The following is a 21,487-nucleotide window of genomic DNA, read 5'->3' as shown; positions in this document are numbered from 1 at the left end:
GTAAGCTTGCGGTCAGAATATTTTATTGACACTATTAGGTTACTTCATAGTAAACTAGTGCATTTATTAATGCATTATGTTAGAAGTTAAACATGCTGGAATTGTGAATTTTTAAAATGAGTGAAGTATGTAAGATCAGTAGTATGGATGTATGCATGTATCAGAGAATGGATATTTGAATGTTTGTGTACTTTGTATGAGTTGTAAGGTAAAGAAATGCATCTGATTATTGTGATATTGTTTAATATAATCGGAATAGGAATATGTACTGATGAGACAAAATTTATTGATGTGTGTTTATAATTGATACTGTGCTGTATTATGACATTCGTTTTACCATACAAAAATGTATGGGTATCTTGATGTGAATGAATGCATGACCGAAGAAATAGCCATTATCTGATGATAGGCTGTGCGTAGTGTGAGATGAGAGGGCTAAGGAAAAATATTGTACTGTCTTTGTGTTTTCATAGAAAGCTTTTTAAGAGACACAGAACTTCTGGATTGATTGAGTCCCAAGTATTTAAGAGTTGGAGCTGGAAGTGAGACTAGTTGAAACAGTTGAAGTCAAAAGAAGTCTAGTCAGTGGAGAGAAGGTGGAGGAGAAAGTGGAGGATGAGGAGAAAGAGTATAGAGAAGTCAAGGAGGAGAAGAAGGAATTTGGAGAAAGTCATGGAGGAAGAGAAGAAGGAATTAGGAGAAATAGGAGAGAGAAGAATACTGCAGATGAGTAGAATACAAGGACAGGTGGAAAGCAATCTCTCACTGCTAATCAAATGATGTAATAGACTATTAAATGGTTGAGCAGAAGGAGAGTAATTGGAAATTTGAATCATTTGATTACTGAATTGCTATTAAATTGTTATTCATTGAATTACAACCTTTTTGTATATTTAACCATCTTGTATATTTAACATCAGTATTGCTGACTGGGGGCATGGAGCATTACATCTATCTTTCACTAATTTAACTTCCAATCAAAATCTAGCCTATAATTGATTAAATTGTTTAAATAAAAATATTGGGAGCACCCCACTCCAACCATAACAAACCCTCACGCACACACACACACACACATACACACACACAGATATATATATATATATATATATATATATATATATATATATATATATATATATATATATATATATATATATATATGCTCCCCTTTTGGTATTCTTTTGTAAGATTTTTATGATAATGGTTGTTTGTTTAATTTAGGTGGCATTTTAAATATTTAAATATTTAAAGTATTGGAAATGTCATACCTAGGACATGGTAGCTTAAACTTAAGGTGGGTAATTGGTCCTTAGCATAAACAGGTAACATGTCATTTTCTGTTTAATGCCAAATTGCATTGGTGGGCCGTAGATTTTTTAACTGTCAAGTCTAAAGGCTGCAGGAATAAGGCTCTTCTACCTCAGCTGAGAACAAAACTTTGTACAGAAGAGATCAATGATAACGTGTTAGGCCTCATCTACCATCAAAACAGTAGACTAATAGATGTAGTTGGCATAAAGTCTCCATTCATACTTACAGGAAAAGACCCAGTAAGTATAGATGACCTTTTAAAGCCTTTACTCCCCCAGCAAATATTTGTTAAAATATTGTCATGCATTCAAAAAAAATGACATAAGTATTACAGAAGATTTCAGTTTGTAAAGCAGGCTTTCATGATTTTGTTATTTGGGCCTAAAATGAATGATTGTAGAGAGAACATCAGAAGATGTTGAATTATGGGAAGATTTGTTTTCAAATTGACACAAATTTCATCATATGTAATATTTTGAATCCAGAATAGACTGGAGTGAGAATTCCAAGGCAATTTGTACCAGTTGATTTTCAGATTTAAGATCCTAATCACTGACTACACATATATATTTATTTGGTCCTTGCTAAATTATGCTGCCAAGTTACTAAACTCAATACATTTTATGTTTAATTTCATTTTTTTATTTTAAACCTGTAAGTTTGAGTTAAATTGGTATCACTTATGTTGGTGGGTTTTTTTTGGGGGGGGTAAAAAAAAATTGTTGGTTAGATTATTGCTTCTCATTATTGGATCAGCCCCTTTGTCAGGGAACTGAAATAATTCACGTTTCTACTACATCTAGTGACTGAAAACATACCCCTAATGTTAATCAAACATTTTCTTGTTTGTGTTATAAACATACCTTAGTCTCGAACCTGGAATAGGGATGTGATCATCTGTACTCAGTCCCTTGTCACCTATGAAATATTTGCTGCAGATATATATCAATCTTATGATTTTGTCAACAGTAAAAATATTTCTGATTCACAAAAGAGTACACCCATCATATATTCATCATCAGGAGGTCTACTATCACTTTTACAAAAGAGTTCACTCAGAGTCATTAAGAGTCACTGAAAATGAATGAGAAATTAACACCTCAATTTAAGGACTTGGAAGTCACTGAGTCTTCACTTAGAAAATGAAATATAGACAATTTGGCTTTCAAATAGCTTATTTTATGTTATGCAACAATTGAAGTAGAAACTGACTTTTCTATTATCACCTGTCATTCTGCCATTATCAGAATTTAATAGAATTAATAAGACATTGTGCATAGCATCTCTTTCATACGATGTAATTAATGTGCACTCTTTCACTTCACATGTGTATCTGCCAACCAAAGATGGTTCATTAGCAACAGAGTTTTTATAATGATTGATGACCTCAAATTGCCTGGAAAGTGCACATTCAAAAATAGTTGACTGAAAGACAAAGAATTCATTAAGTAGCCATGCAAAGATCTGACCTTGCAATATAGCATTTGTGTAATGTGCAAGAAAAAACATTCATATTGCGGGAATTGGCATTGATGGTAGATTATTAGCCATGCAAAATGAAACACCTGAAACTAACAAAAACACATGAGGTTGCTGTTATGATGTCACCATTCATAGGCTAAATTTAAACAACATCATTGAATTCTTTGTCTTCATCAATGTGTTTTGCCATATTTATTGTAGTACAAAAGCCATTTTTTTTTCCCTATATCATGCAGCAGAGTCTGCAAACTACAAATAGGAGTGCTTTATTTAACAGCAATATCCATTGATTTAACAGCAATATCCATTGATTTAACACCAATATCCATTGATTTAACACCAATATCCATCGATCTCTGTTATGCAAAGGCTTCATAGATGGCAGCTGGCTGCTGATCTCAAAACACTAGCGAGAATGGAAACCTGATCCCTTTAAAGGCAGCTGAACAAGCTCACCAGCTTTCAAAAACAGTTATGAATATGACTTTGGGGGATGGATCCCTCAGAAACACTATTATGTATAATTGATGTTCAGAAACCATTAATCCAGTGCCAGCCAGGCCACTTTTTATCTTCCAAATGAAATCTGTAATGTTGTAAACTCCAGAGTTGATTTTAGTGTTTTCTGTTGTGTATATTCAACATAATAATTATCACATTATTATTTTTTTCATATATTCTGTAAGTTGAAGTCAAAGATTTTTCATTCAGTAAGAAGCTTATTTAATGGCCTATTGTCTGTTATCTATATTGCTACTTCTCTTAAATTATTTTGAAGATAACAATAAACCTTCATCCCAAAATCTACATGTGGTTGGCAGGGAGCCCTAAGTGGCCAAGTGGTATAAAGTGCTCACCATTACAGATCACTGCCATCTCACCTCTGTCTATGTGGGTTTGAGTCTAAGGCTCTACCAATGTGGGTACATAAGAAAGCTTGCCAGTAGCTTCTTGTAGGTCGATGGTTCTTTCTGGGGTTTTCCCTTGTTCTTTCTCCACCATTTATATTGGCCACCATATATATCCTATCTTGTGCTGAAAATGGTGTTAAACCCTATAACAACAACAACATGTGGTTGGCCCTAAATAATAATGGTGCTGCATAGACATCAAATCTGAACACTTCAGTGTCCATCTTGAAAATCTTGGTTTTGCTACTTCTCTTCATTGGAAAGTCATATCAAAATGGGTTTTCACCAGAAGCTATTTATTATGTATATTTCTTCCTAGTAATGATTGTGGCAAACTAACTTCAAATATGGCCACCACAGCAGCCATCTTGAAAATCTTGTTGTCACTAATTCTTCTAAACAGAAAGTCATATTGATAATTGGTTTTTAGCAGAAGACTTCTTAAACGGGTTAATTAGTCTTTAAAATGGTGTCAGTCTGATCTCAAATTTTTCTGCTGTGGTGGCCATCTTAAAAACCTTTTTTTGTCATTGTTGTTTTTGGGTTCATGCCATTTCTCAGCACAGCATAGGCTATACATGGTGGCCAGTATAACTGTTGGTGAAAAAACCTGGGAAAGTCACAGTAAGAACCACCAACCCATGGGAAGCTACTGTTAATGCTACATACACTTGTCCTAGATGTTTCACTGCAAGACTTATTATCAGTTGGTCCTAAATTAAATCATGCCAGTCTGACCTTGAGTATGGCATCCAAAGAAAACATCTTGGAAACATTGTTTTTGCTTCTCCTCCTAAATTGAAAGTCATATCAAAATGGGATTTACACCAGTAGACTTTTTATATGATGCCTATTTCCACTTAAATGAAAATGGTGCTGATCTAACATCCAATATGGCCACCATTATGGTTATCTTTTTTAAAAAAATATTACTTCTGAATGGATTGCAATACAATATTGATGTGGAGGTATCAGTGGCCATTTAAGGAAATATTGTTATTGCTTGAGACTTTCAGTCAGAAATGATTTCCACATGCTGCATTTAAAAACAAACAAACCATCTCATCTTGGAGTCCTAGAGTTTTTTGTTTGTTTCAGCCAATAGGGATCCAATTTATTTGCCAAACCCCTTGAAGTACTCTTGTTAATATTGGTCATAGACCACTGAAGAGCTAACATACAATGGCCTGATGTACTCTGTGATCAGTAGTTTGTTATGACCACTCCTACCAGCATGAAACATTACACACATTCATTCTAAGGTCTAGTTTGTCATTAATGAAATCTGACATTCAACATGGCTGGTGGTGTTCCATCTGAACCAGTGGTGGTCATATTAATACAGTGATTTTGCTACAAGACTTCTTTAGTCATAGTTTTCTGGAAATGGTCCTAATATAAATATCCAGCATGGCCACCATGGTGTCCATTTTTAAAATACTGTTATAGTAACCCTCTTGAGGAGAAGATTGTTTCACCCTGGTGTTCTGACATAAGGACTTCTGTAAAATATCTCTAGATCCTTAATGAAAATGGTGCTGATGAAATATCCAGCATGGCTGCCATCATTGTCATCTTGAATATCTTCTTGCTGTTTATACTTTCCCTGAATGGATGGTCATAGTAACACTGGATTTTTCAATGAAAGAATTGCTACATTATCTATTGGTCTCAAATAAAAATGTTGTTGGTCAGGCCTTGAATATAGTCATCATCATGAAACCACATTGAATATCTTGTTACTTCACCGGATGAGATGCGCATATATTATATTATATATTTGTTTGCATGTAGATTTTTAAAAAGTATATGATGTCAGATGGAGAATCTGTTATAATTGATGTACAGTAGTAGGAAATGGGTCAATCCTTGATGAGAAACAATGCTAAGTTTCTACCATAAAGGGCTTTCAAGCAGTCATTTCCAGCACCCTCAAATTTTCAAAAAGCCAGTGCCATTGGAAGGCTTCTCACCTGACTGCATGTGTCTTGTGATCTTTAACACAAGCCCCTTATGAACACTTTGGTGAAGCTTCTGTTGAGCATCTTACCCTCAACTTAGCATCAGCAAGGGGAAGGAGCAAGCTCCATGCCCTATCCATAGATAGGGGCTGTATCAGGCTCTATGGGAATTATGAGTCAGTTTCTCTCTTTTGTCAAACAGGTTTCTTAGCTAAAAACCAGTCTCCTTCATTTGCTCCACTTCCGATTGAGATTCCCAGCTCCCAGGGGGCCCCGAGTGGCCAAGTGGTCTAAAGTGCTCTCCGTTATGGATCACTGCCATCTCACCTCTATCTGCATTGGTTCAAGTATCGAATTCAGCTAACATGGGTATGTGAGAAAGCTTGCCAGTAGCTTCTTGTGGGTCGGTGGTTCTTTCCAGGGTTTTCCCGGGTTCTTCCTCTACCATTAATACTGGCCATCATGTATAGCCTGTCGTGTGCTGAAAAATGGCGTTGAACCCCACAACAACAACAACAACAACAACAACAACCAGCTCCCAGTCGTATATGTGCTTAGAATGACCAAGATAGACTTTTATGTCCAGTAAATCTCTACATTTCTACTTGGCAGCCTCTAAAGAGAGAAGGAAGGGTAGTAGAATTTATGGTTATGCAGTGGTTTGTTTACAAATGAATTATGACCAGACATTATACATAGTAGTATATTAGTAAGCAACTGTCAGCACACAGAGTTTGACTTTAGAGCCAAAGCTCTTAACATTGGCTTTTTGCTGTACTGGCTTGTGAATTCGACAACAAAAGCAAAATTTTATCAAACCCAGATTGTAGATACCGGTATATATGTGTGAAGAATACTTCATTTATGCCAGGTGGTGTTTTTTCCAATTTTGCTTCTCTTTCACAATAATATTAATTATAGATCTATCTAAACTTAACATCTGCCTATATCTTGACATTGAACAATGTGTCATTGATCTTCTATCCATCATATCAAGATTTCAGTTCAGAGGCCATGGTGAAGAATTTTGCAAGGTGCTTAATTGCAGGAACATGTGAAGATGTTATTCAAACACATAATAAAACATTTTTTGTTAAATGCTGAAATTGTTACCAAAATGATATGTTGGTATTTCTCAAGAATATCGGAGATGGTTCTTTATACTTGACATTTTAAAGGAACAAATTGGATTTCTATTTTTTTCCAGTAGATTATTTGTACCAATGATGGACTCATGTCATTTTGATTTCATGAGGCAGTCAGAGAAGTAAATAATTCAAGTAAATAATTCTATTCTTGAATGATATAGCTTAACATAAAACCATCCATTATCATCACGTAGATGTTGAAGATAAAGGACATTGTTATGAGAAGATTGATTTCTACAGTTTGTCATCTACAATTCATTTTGAATAATTTAAAGCTTTTAGATTAATTCAGCTCCAATTTTACTGTGTATTAAACTTAGAATGTAAGGATAGGTCAGGGTCAGTTCGTGTTCATTAGGAGATGATGCCATAGATAGAATAGGAAATAAATGCTTTACAAACAAATCTAGTTCTAAAATTTCATAGTCTTTAAATTTTGGCACAACACTGCATATTAACAGGATATAGAAATGTAGTGTGAAAGCATGGACATTTTATGGGACAGTTCTATACTTTTATTGACTGTTAACTGTGTGATGACAAAAAATATATGCTAGAAGCTTCCTGATAATCTTATAAAAAAATTATTCACAATTGCAAGTGTCATCCTTATGTGTGTTGGTGATTACCCCACTTGTATAAATGAGAGTGAGAGAGTGGAGTGGAAAGGGAATAATGTTTGTCAGCTTTGCTGTGATAGCTTTCCACTAATTACTGGGAATTTTTACTTGGAATCATCTAAACAGATACTTAAAGAATGATGCAACTAAAACGATTTATGATTATTATTGTTTTCGTATTTTAGTGAAGGAAGATCAATCAGCATGGTAGAAAAATTTTGCACACCTAAAGAGAGACCTTAGACATTTATTGCTTCATGGAATAATGATTTATTGTTCTGTGGTAAAAGGATACAAGGTTTTGTTTAATGCTTTTAAATGATTTTTTTTACAAAAATGATACAGATGAAGACAGATTTCAACATTATGCTGACAAAGATTTGCATAATCACCATATTGAGTTTTCGTACACATGGCTGATTGATGCGTCTTTCAAACAGTGGGTGACATCCATACTTTGATTAGTGTGCCTTTCAGTTCAGTTAATAATGAAGATAAATAGTTTTCCAGCAGTCTTACATTTTCCTACATTTACCATTGTAACTTTTGTATGATCTACAGATTCTGTCCCACTTTTATTAATAAACCTCTTCTATCCTTTCAGTTTTGTCTGATTTAGCTCACCTGGCCATATAACCATTGTGATTATGGCATAGTCCTATGTGTCTTGTATATCAGCAATTTCTATTTTTAACTTCTTAAAAACCACTTGACAGTGAGTTTCACTCGACTCAGATCTTTCTGATATGAAGTATTTCAGTTTTATTTCTGATTTTATTTACAGAGATTCTACTCTACATTTTTGTCTGAAATCAACATATTTTTAACACCTTATTCCCTAATTTTCAGTCAAATTTGGACTTTATTCCTTCTTTTATACAATGACTGGACAAATGCCTATTGCTATGATTTACAGACTTAATCTTTGAATGTGAACTACAAAATAGCTCTTGGAACCTTAACCCAAAGTATTTTCTTTCTTATTTCATTGAAAGATGCACTTCTAAGGGTGAGATTAATACTTGACAGTGTTGAAAGTTATGGTCTGGGAACCTATACATTCATAAAGAACAATCTAGTTGTTAGCTCTGCTGGTCATGGACCAGAGGAGTTTATCATTATGGGATGGAATCTTTGTCATTCTTCCATCTGTTAGCACAAGTTTGTTATCACTAATCCACATAAACTACTAACTACTTCAAGGATTTGCCATGACACCTCAGTGAAAATGGTGCTGCAAAGACATCCAGTATGGCTGCTACAGCAGCAAACTCAAAAATTTTGAATTGCTTTTCCAGGTTTTGAAAACGTCTGTAAAAAAGTTTTTAAAAATGACTGAGAAGTCTTATATTTTCATTTTTACAAACATCATATTCGGAAACTGGTAACATGACTACTGTTTTGCATTTGCAAGATGTTTTAGTGTTTGGATTGTGAGCTCTCTGGAGGTCTGGAATCTTTTTATGTTTGTGGTAGGAACCCTGGATCTTGAAAGTCTTGCAATTATTACTCCTGAATGGATGGTTATATCAAGGTTTACACTTAATGCTTTCTTATGATGTCCAGTTGGTCCCAAATGAAAATTATGTTGACCTAGCATCCAATATGGCCTCATGGCAGCTAATAGCGCTTGTACTTTTTACCTCTGTGAAACGTCACATGCAGTGATATAAATTTCTAAATATAGCCATTTGAACAAGGTGTAATGGCATTCAGTCTTCTTTTCGGTGTTATTATTCTTATTATTGTTCTTCTGAAAACCATATACCAGGCGTTATATTTGTTAATCTGAATATAGATGTGAATTCCAATATTTAGTTACAGTGGTGCTTAAGCCTGCAGACTGTGTGAATCATATAATCAAATTTTATGAATCTTGTAGAACAGTATTCCTTGCCTTGCATTTCATCACTGATAGATATACCCTGACTATTTTGAGATGACAATTCCAAGGGAACTGCCAGCCACCCCACCTCCCTAATTAAATAATGTCGATGAAGTATTCTTATATGTGAATCATGTTTTTACATATAAATAGAGAGGGATTGTATGTAGGAAAGTGACTATTTCTTATATTTTGGTAAGCGCATAAAATTACGCTCTGCTTAGTTGATGTGATATTATGCATGTTGAATCTAGCAATGTTGCATATATATTACATAAATTTAAAAACAATTTATCAATGTTTTGTTTTTGTTTGTTTGTTTTGGTGATGTGTTTTTTTTGTTTGTATTATGCATTAGTGATTTTATTAACCTTTTCTGATTCTGACGTAATAATTGGTAACAAAACTAAGAAAAAAGGAGAGAAAATTTATGTTTATTTCAATGTTTGTTTTACAAACAAATCATAATTTTGAATGACAGTTTAGAAAATAAAAGAATGCATTATGTTCATTAAAGTTATGGTGTTGAAAAGTGCAGCACTAGTTGATTATATCTATACTACGTGGATAATACATTTCCTTAATTAAAAGATATTTACAATTAGATTTTATTGGGAATTTTAATTTTATGCACGTATTGATGGAAACAGCAATACAAAAACTGCTGTCCCTAATGACAACAGCCACCCTTAAAATGTTACACATTTTGCACACAAAAACTAACTGAAAAGAAACAAAGTAGATATAAATGAATATTACTGGTTTCAACACATTCATTTGGGACACACACACATACACAGACACACACAGACACACACACACACACACACACACACATATATATATATATATATATATATATATATATATATATATATATATATATATATATATATATATATATATATATATATATATATATATATATATATATATATATATATATATATATATATATATATATATATATATTCATTCCTTTAATGTATTACATACAAGAGCTTTACTCAATGTAGATTTGAAAACAATACAAAAGGATGACAAAGAAAATAAATGTACACAATTATTATTGTATACACTCATATATTACAGTAGAATATATCAAAACATTACATAGTGAGGGAAGAGCAAATAAATACAACTTTATTTTTGCCACGATGTTGTGAATTACTAGATATTAATAAGTATCTCTTGGTACTTTGTTCGAAAACAAAATGGTGGCAGCTGGGCACAGTGATGTCATGGTCTTTATTTTTGCAAGTAAAATTCAATACAAGCACCATTCAAAATCATGTTTTTCTGCTCCTAAATGGACCATCATTGGGTGTTTACCAGATGATATCCAATATAGTAATCTTGAAATGTTATCACTCCTCCATGGGAATGGAACTTAGCCTTATCAGCATGTGGCTTTCTCCGCAAGACTTGGGTATATAATGACAATTATTTTCTTCTGATATGGTCACCATGGTGACCATCTTAAATTTAAGAACGATAAATTTATCCAGCAAATTCTTGGAATAGGAAATTATATGCCACTTGCCAGAAATAATAATGTGATAATAATAATAATAATAATAATAATAATAACAATAATCATAATAATAATAATAATAATATTATGTAATAGTGAGAACTGTAATACATGTAACAATACAAATAATGATAATAGGAATCAGTACATGAAAATTGTTCAGTAACAAATTTGGAAAGATGAACCTGCATTCAGGGGCCTTTATCTCATTGGTGACTATTATCAATACATTTGTTCCAACTGTTGACTAGCCAACCTGCATTCAGTAGCCTTTATCTCATTGGTGACTATTATCGATACATTTGTTCCAACTGTTGACTAGCCAACCTGCATTCAGTAGCCTTTATCTCATTGGTGACTATTATCGATACATTTGTTCCAACTGTTGACTAGCCAACCTGCATTCAGTAGCCTTTATCTCATTGGTGACTATTATCGATACATTTGTTCCAACTGTTGACTAGCCAACCTGCATTCAGTAGCCTTTTTCTTATTGGTGACTATTATTGATACATTTGTTCCAACTGTTGACTAGCCAACCTGCATTCAGTAGCCTTTATCTCATTGGTGACTATTATCGATACATTTGTTCCAACTGTTGACTAGCCAACCTGCATTCAGTAGCCTTTATCTCATTGGTGACTATTATCGATACATTTGTTCCAACTGTTGACTAGCCAACCTGCATTCAGGAGCCTTTATCTCATTGGTGACTATTATTGATACATTTGTTCCAACTGTTGACTAGCCAACCTGCATTCAGGAGCCTTTATCTCATTGGTGACTATTATCAATACATTTGTTCCAACTGTTGACTAGCCAACCTGCATTCAGTAGCCTTTATCTCATTGGTGACTATTATCAATACATTTGCTCCAACTGTTGACTAGCCAACCTGCATTCAGGAGCCTTTATCTCATTGGTGACTATTATCGATACATTTGTTCCAACTGTTGACTAGCCAACCTGCATTCAGGAGCCTTTATCTCATTGGTGACTATTATCGATACATTTGTTCCAACTGTTGACTAGCCAACCTGCATTCAGGAGCCTTTATCTCATTGGTGACTATTATTGATAAGTTTGTTCCAACTGTTGAAGCAAATTGCAGCAAATTATCCTTATCTAGGTGTTTTTCAACCCAAAGGAACTGCCTTATGGGCCATCCATATATGACATCATGCACTTAGTGGGGTCTAACTTGTGTGCTGAGGGGGATGGAAGGGGTGTGTGAAAAATGTGATTCACATAAACAACACCAGCACCATCTACCAGAGAAATGTAAACTAGCATTACAATATCACAATGAGGGGGAAGAGAACATTGAGAAATAAATTCATGAGATGAGATGTCTACATATTTATTCCTTGGATTTTATTAAGGCTTTTCCTCTCCATAATCTTTCTCCTTAGTAGAAGTTTCCAAGGAACTAAACCCAAATTGATCATAATTTTTTTTTTAAGTATTAAATAATATAGAATAGGGTTTTTGAATTGTTGTGTTTTTCTTAACAAAGTGATTTCAGAGCAGTTTTATTTTGGAAATTTTTTATTTGAAGTTGGTGGTGGGATATGGGGTCAAAGCTTTGTGATGTCATATGAGGGGGGTCTAATTCCTTTCTTGATAAAATGTAATGTGGGGCAGCTAAAAAATCCACCAAAATTGCATTATGTCATATATTGATGCCCCCTCAAAAAATTGCTATATTTGCCTCATGATATCAGAATCATTTTGGCTTTTAATCTATAATGACTTGTCAATATGATGACATGAACAGTTTGAACATATTTTTATTCAAACAATTTTGTTGATATACTGAAGAATTCAATGAATTACTGTTCAGTAAATTAGGTTGCAGGGGGCTGGTGTTCAGAAACAAAATTATTCATTATGGATTTAAGCAAACTTACCACATGGGAATATTTAGACAGTATGTGAAACATGTTTTGTGAATTTCTTGGTATAAGACTATTGTGGAAGGAAGAGATAATTGGAACTGATTTAATATACTATGGAATTTTATCCCAAACAAGAGTACCTGAAGACTGAAAGCTATTTTTGAATTGCTCCTGTTTTGGCTTGGGTACATTGTAGCCTTATTCTTAATAACTACTCTGGTAGCCTGTAATCTTATATTTTGGATACAGAATCTCTTTCTCAGTAAATGGTATTCACGTAAATGGTGGCAGATTCTGTAGATGCCACATACATCATTTGGGCCTTTCAAGAACATTCTTTCATGCTTTGATTGTAAGCATTGTATTTTAACATTATCGATTTGCTGATCAAGAATTATTTTACATGCCCTTTCATGGAGTCAGGTTTTAAAAAAATATTAGTAGCAGATGTGGTTCCACAAATATTATTGCAGTATTCTAGTGTGGCTGAATGTTTCTTTTGTGAATTTTAATTCTAGGAAAGCATTGATTTTCTTTGGAGTCCAGAGATGAGAACAACTTTAAAAAAAAAGTAATTTCATAAGACCATCGCAAGTCTTTTTCTATATCCAAGAATTTTATTAAAACCAGTAATTTTCAGATCAATGTTATCATAGAGAACCATGAGGCTGAGTGATGCAGCATATCCGTTTGCAGATTTGCTCTCTTCTTTCCTAATGTTATCAGCAAGAATTTTATTTTATCTGTATTGAGGATCATAATACTTTCCTTAAATGAAAACTCAAATACATAATAAATATGTTGTGTGTGTGTGTGTGATTTGGATTTTTAACGTAGCTTTTAACAATTTTTCAGTCATATCACTACAATGTCTGCCGTGTGGCAGTTTATAGTGATGTCTAGCACTGGGGCATCATGCCACAGACATTATCCTGACACCAGGCAGACCAATCCTAACACTAACCTCTTAATGCTGAGCACCAAGCAAGGCAGCTGTTAGTACCAATTTTTTGTAAGTCTTTAGTATGACTCAGCCAGGGATCGAAATATTATAAATATAAAATAGCAAATATCTGAGATGGTCTCAATAACAACAGTTTAATACAATAGGAGGGAAGAAATGGATTTCTTGAGGATTCCTGCAAATACAATTTTCAGAATGGTGCATCAGTCTCTTTGAATGACTCTTGCTGGAATAAGCGTTACTTGTGATAAATGTTCAAGAAAGCATGCAACTGAGACTTCCCCCAAAACTCACAGAAGTACTGTATATGTTGTTCTTGGCATCCATTAGCCTCGAGAGACAATGGAACTGGACCCATGAGAGATGTCCTGGTTGGTGGTTGTGCAGCGTCTGCTGTGGCTAAGTAGTCCAATGCGGGAGTGGCAGTCCTTGCTGCACTTGCTGCACATGAAGGTTGCGTCTGGTGTTGGTTGGAGCTGCTTCTTCTTCCTCTGCAATCATCTTTCATCAGATAGCAAGCGTAGATTGTCCTCGCTGGCTTTCAGACCAGTGATCAGAGCATGTTGCCAGCTTGATCTGTCTAGAGCAAGCTCTTCCCAAGTGTTGACATTGATATCAAGGGCTTTCATGTCATGCTTACAGACATCCTTGAAGCGGAGATGTGGAAGTCCGATCGACCTTTTGCCAGAGGCAAGTTCCGAATAAAGAATGTCTTTGGGGATCCGTCCATCATCCATCTGACATACATAGCCCAACCATATGATGCGACATTGGCAGAGGAGTGTGATCATGCTGGGAATCTTGGCATGCTCGAGCACCTCGTCTTTTGTTACTCGATCACTCCAGGTGATCCCAAGCATGCATTGGAGGAATCACATGTGAAAGGAGCTCAGTCTTTTCTCTTATGAGTTATACACAGTCCAGGTTTCACTGGCGTACATGAGAGTGCTTAGCACGCATGCAAGGTACACAGTGATCTTAGTGTTCATGGTCAGCATGCTGTTGTTCCACACTCTCTGCAACAACCCGGAGAGAGTTGTTGATGCCTTTCCAATCCGCTTGTTGAGCTCAGCATCGAGCGAGAGGTTGTTGGTGATGGTAGAGCTGAGGTAGATTGTGGACCTGTCTGCGTGGAACCCACACTGCGACTCTGGGTAAACTCTTCTGTTGCCCTTGTTCTTGTACAGGGTTATGATGTTAGCATCTCTCATGTCCTGAGGCACTGCACCGTCATCCCAGCACTGACAGAGGAGGTCGTGCAGGTGTGTGAGCAGTACGCTACATCCGCACTTGATGAGTTCTTCTGTGATGCCATCCTTCCTTGGGGCTTTACCTAGGGACAGTTTCTCTAAGGCCTTCTTTAGTTCAGCTACAGTAGGTTTTTCGTCCAGTTCGGCCATGAAAGGGAGGTATTCAATGGCATTGAGGGGATCATTGGTCATGTGGTTCTTATTGGAGTACAGTTCAGAGTAGTATTCCACCCAATGCTCCATCTGTTTGCCCTTGTTGTGGATGGTATCACCTGTGGCAGACTTCAGTGGTGCTGTCAGTTTCTTTGTGGGACCCATTGCTTTCTTTATGCCATTGTACATGTGTACATGCCTCTGTTTCCAATATCTGCTGCTGACTGGATACTCTGACAGAGCTGAAGCCAGTATTCATTGGCACACTGCCATGCTAATCTCTGCACTCTGCTTCTGGTAGACCTGTATGCCTGTAGTGTCTTCTGGCAGGGGGATCACTTGTATTGCAGGTGAGCACTGCGATGCTCTTCTATGGCTGGCATGAGTGTGGCAGAGTTAGCCTCAAACCAGTCATTGTTCTTTGATTGCTTCTTACCAAAGATCCATGTGGCTGTGCTGTATACAGTCTCTCTGATGTGATCCCATCTTTCTTTGGCACTGTTGTTGGGGGGTTCTGAATCAAACGTCTAGGAAAGAGCATAGGTGAATTCCTCAGCCTTGTCTGGATATGATGTCTTGCTCACATCAATGCATGGTTGACCCTCTTGCCTACAGCGGTGAATCTTCTTCGGATGAAGCTTCATTTTACAGCACACCAGTGAGTGGTCGGTGTCGCAGTCAGCACTGTGGAAGGTACGGGTAAGAAGCACACCCTTTATGGCTGACCATCTTGTAATGATCAAGTCCAGCTGGTGCCAGTGTTTAGACCGGGGATGCCTCCAAGACACTTTGTGCTGTGGCTTTGTCTGAAAGAATGAATTTGTGATGCTGAGGTCATGGTACGAGCACATCTCTAGAAGGCGCTGCCCATTCTCATTCATCTTCCCAACACCAAACTTGCCAAGACAGGAGGGCCAAGAGTCATGGTCGGCACCCACCCTAGCATTGAAGTCGCCCAGCAAAATCAAGTTCTCTTCCTTGGGAATTTTGTTGATGAGCGAGTTTAACTCATTGTAAAACTCATCCTTGATATCTGTGGAGGATCTTAGTGTGGGAGCGTAAATGCTGATGAGGTTGACAGGCCCGTTTGTGGTGTGGAGGCAGAGGGATAGCAGTCTTCCATTTCCTTCTTGGCAGGGTTCTATCATCCCCAGCAGAGTGTTCCTGACAGTGAATCCAACACCAAACTCTCTGGCTGTATATACTTGCTTATAAATTGAGTCCAAGTGCAAACTGAACAGACCTAGATCTTCTGTTGCATAATGCACTGGCAGATCTGGATATATGCAATTTATTAGGAGTAATCAGTACAACAAACATCATAGAAACTGACCATCCTGTGCATTATGTAGTGACAGATCTCTGTTAATATTTTTAGTTGGACTGTAGACTGTGAGTATCAACGGTACATACATAAATCATTGTTTCCACAGTTTTGGAGTTGGAAATAAGAACTTTTAGATTATAGTCTCATTCTGTTTTTAAGATACATGTTAAATAACATTTCTAAGATGTATAATATAGTTTTCCTGCATAGAACTTAAAATATTAAATTTTCCAAGGTTTAGTGGATAATTTCAATGGATCATGTATGCACACTCATTGATTAACTTTTGAAAGGAATGTTTTACATGATTAAAATTCTCAGTTTTAATAAAAAGATAGTTTGCCAGTTGTGTGATAAATATATCTTAAAAGCTTGTGTGTGTAAACTAAGTATTCAAAATGATTTTCAGAATAGTTGGTAACTATTGATTATTTCTAGATTTCATGACTGTGATATTTGTCTCAATAAAAATGCATCCTTTGAATAAGGTATGGCATTAAATGGATTTCAACAAAAATGCAATCTCATCTATATTTCCCAAATAAATTTAGCATATAAGGAAGGTTCTGTATAGGTCTAGGATTGTGGTCTCAAACACATGGCCACACAGACCACATGTGGCCTTTGGACATCTTTCTTGTAACCAGCAATGACATCCAGAATTTGTTAAATAATTAATAATGCAAATTTTTTCTTGACAGTCAGCCAATTTTGTTAAAAATGTGATTTTTACATCATTTACTTCTTGTTTCCAACATTTTAGCTGGCTTATTTTTCTTTGAGCTGCTTTTACTGTAAGGTTTTAGTGATATGGCCCTTGGGACAATGTACTAGTACGTGGAATGAATTGCCCACTGAACTTAGACACGAAGACACAGTGATCACATTCGAGAGAGCTCTCAAAACTCACTTATTTCGACTGCAAGAACAAACTTAAAGACCTAATAATGTTTCCTACCTTAAATATTCTCAGCATGTTTTTTAATGTTTTCTAATTTCATGGTGTTTGTTTTTGTAATCATACCATTATATGTTTTTTATCTTATAGGCATTGTCTAATGTTGTAAAGTGCTTAGAGCTTCTAAAGATTAGGCGCTATACAAAGTCCTCATTATTATTATTATTATTATTACTAGTCCTCCTCATAGTGATTTGAATTTGAGACCACTGGTCTAGAAAGTGCAGCATTTTGAACAGTGATATATATATAAACAACTTATCAGCTAAAGTTAACACAGCTGAATAGTTCATAATATTAAAGAAAGGACAATTCAGCATATTTATTAAAAGCTTTTACCTATTTCTACTGTACAGTAATGTTTTTTAACATGTGAGTTTGGATTAATTCATTTTAAAAATTAAAAAAGATGACAAATTTATGTTAAGATATGAACTTTTAGAACAGTTTCAACAATTTTACACAAGTTTAGAAAAGTTTTAAGATTTTTATATATAATTCTGGATTTATTTGGCATGTACCTGATAGAGAACAATTCAGGATTACTTTTTAAGTAGGAGCCCCTAGTGGTCTAAAGCACTCACCATTGCGGATCACTATCTCACCTCTGTCTGAGTTTGAGTCTCGGGCTCAGACATTAATTGTGAGTATGTGAGAATATTAGCTTGCCAGTTGCTAAGAATCACACAGGTCAGAAGTTCTTTCTGGGATTTACCAGGTTCTTCCTTTACCAGTTATACTGGCCATTATGTAATATATATATACTATCTTTGTGCTGAAAAATGGTGCTGAATTCAATAAAACAACAACTTTTTAGGTAAAAAAAGATATGGAACATTGAAAAATTCAAGATCTTTAAATGAAAAGATTTGCTTGAAGATTTACATGAAGCCAGGATAGAACTGGGATCTGAAAGGGCTAGCAATATATGCCAGAAGTGGATGTTGGTGTTCTGGCAAGATTTCTCTATCCCATGTGGATCCCACCAAGATCCTGAAATTTCCGCTGGAGCTGCTGCTACTAAAAATAACCTTTCAATGTTATTATATAGCATCATGGTAACTCTAATTTCCAGCTGCCCATGCATTTAGCTTTAGGAGAGTGCAGGAGAGCAATCTCAGGCCACTTGGTCCACCTCTTGATTTGAAGTCAGCTGTGATTTTCTCAAATGTAGGATTGAATTATGGATACAGCCTAACCTGTCCTAATGATCACCTTTATTCAGTAGCCCTGCACCTGTTTGCAATGGCCATTCTAATTTTTCTCTGGCTACTTACCTATATAAATGCCCTGTATGTAAAGGTCATCTGCCTCCTGAAGTAATACCATATGGTCCACATGAACTGAAATTTTGCTTCATTGTCTAGATTAAGGAACCAATGTGCAAACATTTCGTATCTCGCTTTGATCCAATCATGTTGTCACTCAAAGGTTTCAATAAGTGAATTTCGAAAGCCACGCAGTTATTATCATTAGGTTAACGGGTTGAAGAAATTAGTTTGCTGGATTTTTGGAAAAGTAGTTGTGTTATCACACCAGAAATGGAAGTTACCTTTAGTGCCAGTGTGACAGGTCACTTTTTGTGCCATTGAGACAACTATAGTTATATGTATATATTCATCTATTTGTCTGTAAATTAAAGCTTTCTCTGAAGAAAAAATGCTCATGTTTTAGATGGGTTACAGGTTACATACCTTTTTGTTTGGGTCATGGTCATTCAGTGTGAAGTCATAATCAGTCTCAATGATTTGCTGTGGACAGCTTCGTTTGATTTTCTGTTCACCACAGGCTTCTCACATAAGCTGATTGATCTTGATAGGGTGAATAACTAACTAATCAGATATAGTTTTTATTGCAGGAACAAATTGAAATGGTGTATATTTTTAAGTCTGTGATATTTCATTTGTAGTCAAGACTAAAGTGAATAGGATACAGTAATCTTGTTCGGAACATAAATTTGGGTGAGTACATGTTCCAGTAAATATGATTTTGTTGTACAGTGCTCATAAAACAATCTTGATAATATAATAATAAACATGATAATAATGAATGATATTCAGTGCATGGTATTTGTTCAAAAATCAATTTTAAAAGGTTACCCTTTGTACAGTGGCCACTTGTGTGCAGCAGCCAGTTTTACTTTTCCCCATGAGTGGCAGCTATTGATGGGTATGACTAACTATAGTACTTTTTTCAAAAGTGAAAATTGGACATGGTGTTTAAAAAGTACAAATTTAACAGATTACTCACAAAGAATGCTTAATTAATTATCCCTCATCAGAAGGACAAAGGAGAAGTTTTTGAAGGATTATATTTGGTACATCATTTACACACAATGGACATGGGTTGCTTAACACCTTCACAGTCACTTACAACAGCAAGATCAATATTATTGACTGGTTTCCTGACTTTTGGGTCTAAACAGATATGTTTGCAGGTATAATTCAGAAAACCAGTCATAATGTGGAGTCTCATAATGTAAGGTTTGACCATCCAAACGCAGCCAGGTTTTTTCCATTTTAGTCACCTAATCTGATAACTCTCCTATGGAAGAACTGACTGATTTGAATATTTTTTAAAGAAGTTAAAGTTGTGCATGTACTTTGTTTAATAATAATAATAATAATAATAATAATAAAAATAATAATGCTTTATTTATAGAGGGTGACTCATTAGTCAAGGATTATTTTCCCTTGAAGCCTGCTCAAGGAGAGTATAACAATGCGCATTAAAGGATAATGACATGAATATCGTTACAAGACTTTTTTGTAAAGTGTAATTTTGTTTCATAATAGATTGAATGTTCTTGACATAACATTGATTATCTGCCCTTGCTATAGTGTCAGCTGATATTTGGATAATACTACTATTAGTTATCTTGTGTATGAACAAATGTCGGAAGAACATTAAAGGATGATGACATCAACATCGTTACAAGTTGTAAAGTGTAATTTGGTAGGAAATACATATATCAAAGAACAGATACTTGAGAAGTATTAATATTTATAGTTCATAGATTCTGACTAGTTTTGTTTTCAGTGATTCTGGTAACTAAATTAAAATGATAAATAACAAAACTCATGTTTACTTTTCTTATTACGTTTCTTGACACTGATTCTATTTTGCAATTGCATTTCTTACTAAAATATCCAATAACAAGTCATAGTTGGAGTCCTGTAGATATTTGCAATACTATTTACATGTGTCGGACAGTAATGGGACGAGTACATAACTGGTGAGGACAAGTAACTTTTCTTAAGTGACCTGAACTGGATCACTGGGTGATGCAATTGTTTGTACAGTTTTTATAGTGTATTAGAATAACCATTTTTTGGGCTGTGATATTTTTGGGTAGAAACAGTTTTGTGTTTTAATTTTGCATTTCTGGAAGATCATGAAAATACTGAAGATTTATATGTAGCAAAAAACGTACACTTTTACTATAAATTTTAATTTGTGTTTGAAGTACAAGAATTTACATTGAGGCAACTACTGTAACCAGAATAGAATTGCTGGTGTTTTAGAAGGAGGATCTTGTCCCTGTCAGGTCTTATGAATTATTGATGTTGTTTAATCAGGTGGCAATTACAGAAATGTATAGGCAGGAAATTAGTTTTAGTCGATATACATATTTGTTTCTGTGGTATAATAATGCAGACTCATGTTTATTTCATTTAGCTTAATTCTCATGCTCTACCATCTGACATTGGAGATTATTCAGACCGTGCATACAGTTTACTTTCACTGTATCAGACAATCATTATTGATTGACTGAGGTCTCCAGGCCAGAGTAAAATTGGCTTTTACATGGGCACTAAATGCAGGTCCCAGTGACTCCGTATTTATTCTTATTTCCATCTCATGTAATGTTAGTGATGTGGCATGATGCAGCAAGATATAAGAAATATCCCTCACAAAAACACCATGACAGCCATGAGGTCTCCATATATTGAGGTAATTTATACATGATATTAAATATTAATATTTGAGGTATGATCATGCCTGTCTTATAAAGGATCCACCTTATACTCAGGTGCTTTATAGTGAGGAGATACTGTATGTGAAAGTATTGTCACTTTGAG

This window comes from Sinohyriopsis cumingii, chromosome 11 (assembly GCF_028554795.1).
Source record: "Sinohyriopsis cumingii isolate HCF-2022 chromosome 11, ASM2855479v2, whole genome shotgun sequence".
NCBI classification, from domain to species: domain Eukaryota; kingdom Metazoa; phylum Mollusca; class Bivalvia; order Unionida; family Unionidae; genus Sinohyriopsis; species Sinohyriopsis cumingii.
Note: the sequence above shows the minus strand (reverse complement) of the source record.